This window comes from Octopus bimaculoides, chromosome 3, assembly GCF_001194135.2.
Source record: "Octopus bimaculoides isolate UCB-OBI-ISO-001 chromosome 3, ASM119413v2, whole genome shotgun sequence".
NCBI classification, from domain to species: Eukaryota; Metazoa; Mollusca; class Cephalopoda; order Octopoda; family Octopodidae; genus Octopus; species Octopus bimaculoides.
In genome coordinates, this window is record NC_068983.1 from 78,604,059 (window position 1) to 78,610,739 (window position 6,681).

Below are 6,681 nucleotides of genomic sequence, written 5' to 3' on the forward strand. Positions count from 1 at the left end.
AAAAGGGGGGGGCGTTGTTTTACCCTAAATTTATATAGCAATTAGAAAATGGAGGATAATATGCTGTACCCAACGACTTGCAGACAGTGTATCCCGTTGAATTAATTGATTTGTAACTAAAGTGACAAAAAACCACAAAGTACAAGTGTTTATGACAAACCATGTTATATTGACAACTGGGTTGGGACATAAATGCACCAACATTGGTTGTCAAGTGAGAACAAACAATCTACCAAATCCACTCACAAGGCTTTGGTGAGCTCGTGGTGCCACCCAGAACCAAGTGCTTGGGAAGCAAGCTTCTTACGACACATCCACTCCTGCATCTATGAATTAATATCATTGACTTGAAAAGAATAAACTCGTTTTGTGTTTTTTACATCCGGGCATATATTTGTGTGTTTGTGTATATCGTCATATATATATAAAATTTCCAGATTTCATGAGAATCAGATACTTAAATAGTGAAACCACGATGGTGATGTCAGTAATAGTGTTATCATGTACAAATAATATTTGAAGACAAATACGTACTTACTAAAATAAACTAAGATTTGTTCTCCCAGTTATGCATAAATTCACAAATGGCTAATGAAATACTCAAGTCATCAAGGTCACACATAGGTACAATCACTGCACCAATTGCACCACCATCTATAGACTCTAGATCCAAACGAATTGCAGGTTCCAAGTTAGGTGAATGATAAACAAATAACAAGCATCATCATCAGTTGATGTATGTATAGTATGTTGGTATGGGTTAGAAGGTTCAGTAGGATCTGGAAAGCCAGATGACTGTGCCATCCTCCAATGTCTGTTCTGACATAACTTCTACAGCTAGATGCCACTCCTAATGCCAACCACTTCACAGAGTGCAATTGACACTTTAAATGGCACTGCCACTTGTGAAGTCAGCAAGTAATTCACAAGATGGTTTGTGTTTGGTAGTAAAGTGACAATAAATTGTATTATTGTTTTATAAGTTTTATAATAGATGAGTTAGATATGTCAAATCCCCTTCCAAAAGCAATGAAAGAATCTGATTGGGTTGTTCAATGTAGTGAATCTTTATACAAGCACCCTTTGTGATATCCAGGCACAAACAAATCAAAAAAATATATGAAAACTTAATGTTTTATCTTACATTTTCAACCAAAACCCTAAAAACAAAGGGACCTGTGACATATTTCAAAATATACCAAAAATGACTCCAGGGGGAACCAAATTCTGCAAATATATGACATCAGCAAAAAATATTAACAAAGGCCAAATTTATCAGAATAACAACAAAAGTAAAAGTAATAAATGTGTAAGATCCAACTTTAGTACTTCTTTAAATCTGTCAGAAGGATCAGAAATCCATTTGAAACAAGGGCAATACTTCGAAATAAAATAGAACTTTACCTGTGAATTTGAAATCCTAATTTATACAAAAGCATGCTCAGGTTGTGCAGAAAACTACATGGGGAAAACCATAAATCATTAAGAAAATGCATGACTACATAAATCACAAATTCAAATGCCAGAGTACAGACAAACAGGACTCATTGAACATATAGACATATGTGCTAGTATAAAAAAAAATTCAGTCTGTCTCTTACATCAATTTGCTGATGGCACATTGCAAGAAAAACCCATCAACAAAGAAATAACTTTTACAATGACCACTTCTTAAACACTGTGGGACAGAAATTGATACAATAACTAAAGCTACTACTACTACTACTACTACTACTACTACTGCTACTACTACTGCTGCTGCTGCTGCTACTACTACTATTTCTGCTGCTGCTTCTGATACTGCTACTGAAGGAGAGGAAAAGAAATCATTCATGCTACATCAACAGATTCTACCATTTCTACCACTACTACTACCACAACTTCTCTTACTATTATGACTCACTACTTGATATCAATATTACTAGTAAGGAACAATAGACAACTGCCTCTGTTAAAACCGATATCAAAACTCTTGTGACTCAGCAGCCATCTGTAGGAAACCAACAACCACCCCTTGTGAATTCTGAAAGAAAACTGTGAACTTTTAAAACTGCTATCATGAAAGATTAACCCATATATACCCCTGGTTGCGTTTTCACAACACAAAACCTGCTCTTACTTGTTTGGACATGAACTCACCCAGAAGCATTTGACTGAGCATACGAAAAATTCAGTAGGTAGTCAACACCCATAGCTAACAGTTGCATACTGTCCTTCTCTTCCAGATTGGGAAAGCTTACCATGGTTGGCACTCCGTCGGTTACGACGACGAGGGTTCCAGTTGATCCGATCAACGGAACAGCCTGCTTGTGAAATTAACGTGCAAGTGGCTGAGCACTCCACAGACACGTGTAGCCTTAACATAGTTCTTGGGGAGATTCAGCGTAACACAGAGTGTGACAAGGCTGGCCCTTTGAAATACAGGTGCAACAGAAACAGGAAGAAAGAGTAAGAGAAAGTTGTGATGAAATAGTACAGCAGGGTTCACCACCATCCCCTGCCAGAGCCATGTGGAACTTTAGGTGTTTTCACTCAATAAACAGTCCACTGCCCTAACCACTGAGCCATTGCGCCTCCACGAAAGCTTACCATAATGTTTAATCTAAATAAAGTGAAATTTTAAGATTTCATTTTGTTATGGACATATATGGGTTAATTTAATTTAATTTATTTTAATTTTTTCTTATTGCATGACTAAATTGTCTTACATAATTGAAACTATTTGGATATCTTGATAAAAATGCTAATTTTCCTCCTTTTATTTATGATAAAGTCCTAGAAAAAATTTTAAGTAAGAAGAGAATTTCAAGACTGGCAGTCTGTGAGAATTCCTATAAGCTGACAACCTACTTTAAGTGACTGAATTTGCCAAAGAATTAGAGAAAGATTCTTAAAGTTTGAAGTAGAACCCAGAATATAAAATACACCTGACAAAGGCTAATATTTTAGTTAGCAGTAAAGAATTTAAAACTCTACTGCCATCTAGAAAGTGACCATATTTGTGATGCAGGAAATGAATAAGTATGAACTCTATACTGTGTGATAAATGTAAATTATATGTGCACAAAGGAGCAGTGGGAGTTCAAGCATATGACAGAGGAGAAAGACTTCTTTCATAACAGATGCATACAAGTTGTTACTTGTAAGAGAACTTACAAAATGCAATTTTTCAACTTCTGAAAAGCCTTGCTAGTGGCTGACACATTCTGTTACCAGGCCAACTTAATCTGCAGTGAACGTAGATCTAAAAGCACAGCAGCCTCATTTAGAATATGATGGAAAAGCTTCAGAGAATAATTACATCCGTAATAATGCAAAAGAAGGGCTACTTTTCCTAGTGAAAAACAGATTGTATTATGGTTGTGTATACAGGGTCACTGCATGAATGCTAAATGCTTACAGTATGTAAAAGATATGTAAAAACTGCACAGAAGTGATACAAACATGCTTCATATAATGTGTAATGTCAGTGTACATGGATGACAGAGTATAGTTCAGCTGAGGAAAAAGTGTGCATTAAAGGAATCAGTCATTAAAAATAAGAGAGAAAACTATACATGTTATGCATATGAATGATGGCAATTGGATTGAGAAGGGTCTAGAAATCTAAAGGGAAGGAGCTAGAAGAAGAGAGAAAACTAAGAAGGTTTTCGAAGAAATGGTGAAGACTTATCTTGGAATGGTGAACTTCAGAATGGAGATTATAAGTGATTACTACAAATCCAAAGATACTGTGCCAGGGCAGACTTATCCAATTAATGCTTGGACTGCGAAAATGGATGTAAAAAGGATGTAAAAATGATATTTATATTTGTGACAATGATGATGTATACCATCATTCATTCATATATTTGTATATGTACATATACATACACACACGTAAGCATGAATACACCCACGTGTATGTATGTATAGTCATATTAATTATTGCATGTATATCTATCTCATCTATCACTGATATCAGATTTTCTTTATTAGCTCGTCTATTTCTCACCATCCATTCATTATGGATATCCCAATCCAATGTCAGTAGCTTCGTTTTGCAATATAACAAAATTATTAAAATATATGATTAATAGCAATTTGCATCATGGAAATTATACATCTATCCACTGTTTGGATCAACTTTCTCATATTCTTAGAATCTGAGGTCCTCATTAAAAGCCCCCACAACATCAGATAATATGTAATCTATATATGATGGATGAGTTAGAGGAAAACTATGAGAGCGAGAGAAAGAGTAAGAAACTACGATGGTAATGGAAGAAGTCAATTTTGCTAACTACTAAACCATAAATACACACACACACACACAAGACACCTTACAGAATATATTTCTGCTGTTATTTGAAAGTAAGACGTTATGAAGGAGCTGATATGGCATACTGCTCAATATATTTTCATATAATCCATAGCCCATCATTTCATTCCTATTATTGCTTCTGGAACATAGCAGAAAGTAATTTTAGCAGCATTTAGGCCTTTTCATTGATACTAACCCACTAGAGTTAGCTACTGGTTCTATGACACAAAACTATCCATTTGAATGTGTTTATATCAACATATGTAGTTTCTACGAAAATTTTGATTAGAAAACTTAAAATTAAGACCAGAAATTGTGTTCCAAATATCAGTCTTACAATGGAGAATTAATTTATTTCATTAAACTCCTGTAAATTCTTTATTATTTAATAAACTAATTGAAACACATAGAAATGTAGTCCTGAAAGGGTTAATAGCTTTGGCTGAATATGTGATATCATTGTAAAATTGAGTTCAAGGTTTAAACTCCTATAATGACAATAGTGGCAGCTGTGGTGACTCCACCTACAACAATTTCTATTATGATAAAAGGTGGCAAGCTGCCAAAATCTTTAGCATGCTAGATGAAATGCTTAGCAGTATTTCTTCTGTCTTTACATTCTGAGTTCAAATGCTGCCAGGGTCGACTTTGCCTATCAACCTTTCAGGGTCAATAAGTTAAGAACCAGTTATGCGCTGGAGTCAACGTAATCGACTTAATCCCTTCCCCCAAAATTTGAGGCCTTGTACTTCCAGTAGAAGGAATTTCTATTATGATGCTGGTGATGACAATGACATGAGGAAAGAGGGAAGAGGTGGAGGACAAAAACAAAAGTAACAACAACAAAAAGATGACCTAGTGGTGTTGATGATGGTGGTGTTGGTGGCAGTGGTGGTGGCAGTGGCAGCAGCTCTAACACAGGCACAAGGCCAGATATTCAGAGAATGAGTTAGTAAATAAAAGAGGGCCCTCCACAGCATGATTTGGACTCAGAATGTAAATCTCAGAATAAACATTGCAAATCATTTTGTCAGATGTTTTAATGGTTCAGCCAATCTATTGTCCTAAATCTTTTTTATATACCAACCTGCATGGCAGCAGCCTTTAGATGAAAGTAACCAGATTCTAAAGTGTTAGGTTAACCTTGAGGCTGAATGATCAATATGAGTGTGGCTGTAGTCTATATGGGCGGCATGGATTAAATAGTCTACCCTCGTATGGGGTGGGGACAGCCAGGCTAAAGTTTGTGGTATTTCTGGATTGTCAACTGTCAGTGGCCTGAAGTTCATAAACAAGGTGTATTAATGTGGTGACAGCTCCATGCCAACCTCCTGGCTAAGCGTGTGAGCCTAAGAATAACGACAAAGACTGGTGGTGCTTAGATAACATTAACATCACATAACCTGAGCTAACCAATAGCGACCTAACATCTAGAAGCAATCTTGAATTGGTCTTAATCTATGTATGTATATATGTATGTATGTATGTACATATATGTACAAATATGCACACACACATTTATATGTGTGTGTGTGTGTGTGTGTGTTCATGTCCGTCTGTATATATGTATGTATGTATGTATGTATGTGTGGAGGTGCAATGGACCAGTGGTCAGGGCAGTGGACTCGCGGTCATAGGATCGCGGTTTCAATTCCCAGACCGGGCATTGTGAGTGTTTATTGAGCAAAAACACCTAAAGCTCCACGAGGCTCCGGCAGGGGATGGTGGCGAACCCTGCTGTACCCTTCCACCACAACTTTCTCTCACTCTTACTTCCTGTTTCTGTTGTACCTGTAATTCAAAGGGTCAGCCTTGTCACACTATGTCACGCTGAATATCCCCCGAGAACTACGTTAAGGGTACACGTGTCTGTGGAGTGCTCAGCCACTTGCACGTTAATTTTCCGAGCAGGCTTTATATTTATCTATATGTACGTATTACATGTGTGTAATATATATGTATATATTAACAGAAGCAGTTTTAATACTGAATGACAGTCATTATCTGCAAGTTAACGTAGATATATTGTCAGGGACAAATTGGTATTAATACGACTTTTGTTGTTGTACATATTTATGTTTTAAAGAGCCTGCTGGCTATTTGCAATGTCAGTGACTGAACATTCACTGTTTTTACTATACATCATTGGCAGCAATGGGATTTCACGGGTATGTGGTGAGTGGAAGCCTTTTACTATTGTATGTGAAGTGATGTGGTCTAGTAATTCGACCACCCATGCTGAGCATTTCTCATTTGCTAATAATATATCTGTACTTCTTAGCACTGTATGTCTACATAAAGGGATCTTTCAAAGCAAATACCACAGTAATACGATGTTTTTACAAAAATATGCATATATATATATATATATATATATA

General features: G+C 36.3%; 1 long non-coding RNA gene across 2 annotated transcripts in view; it reads right to left on the reverse strand.

Annotated features, from left to right (window-relative positions):
• LOC128247302 (uncharacterized) overlaps positions 1–6,681 on the reverse strand; it is a 138,271-nt gene that overhangs the window by 438 nt on the left and 131,152 nt on the right. For both annotated transcript variants that reach the window (XR_008263675.1, XR_008263674.1), the window contains exon 3: positions 1,145–1,227. This is a non-coding gene — a long non-coding RNA (uncharacterized LOC128247302). The remainder of the gene's footprint in view (positions 1–1,144; positions 1,228–6,681) is intronic.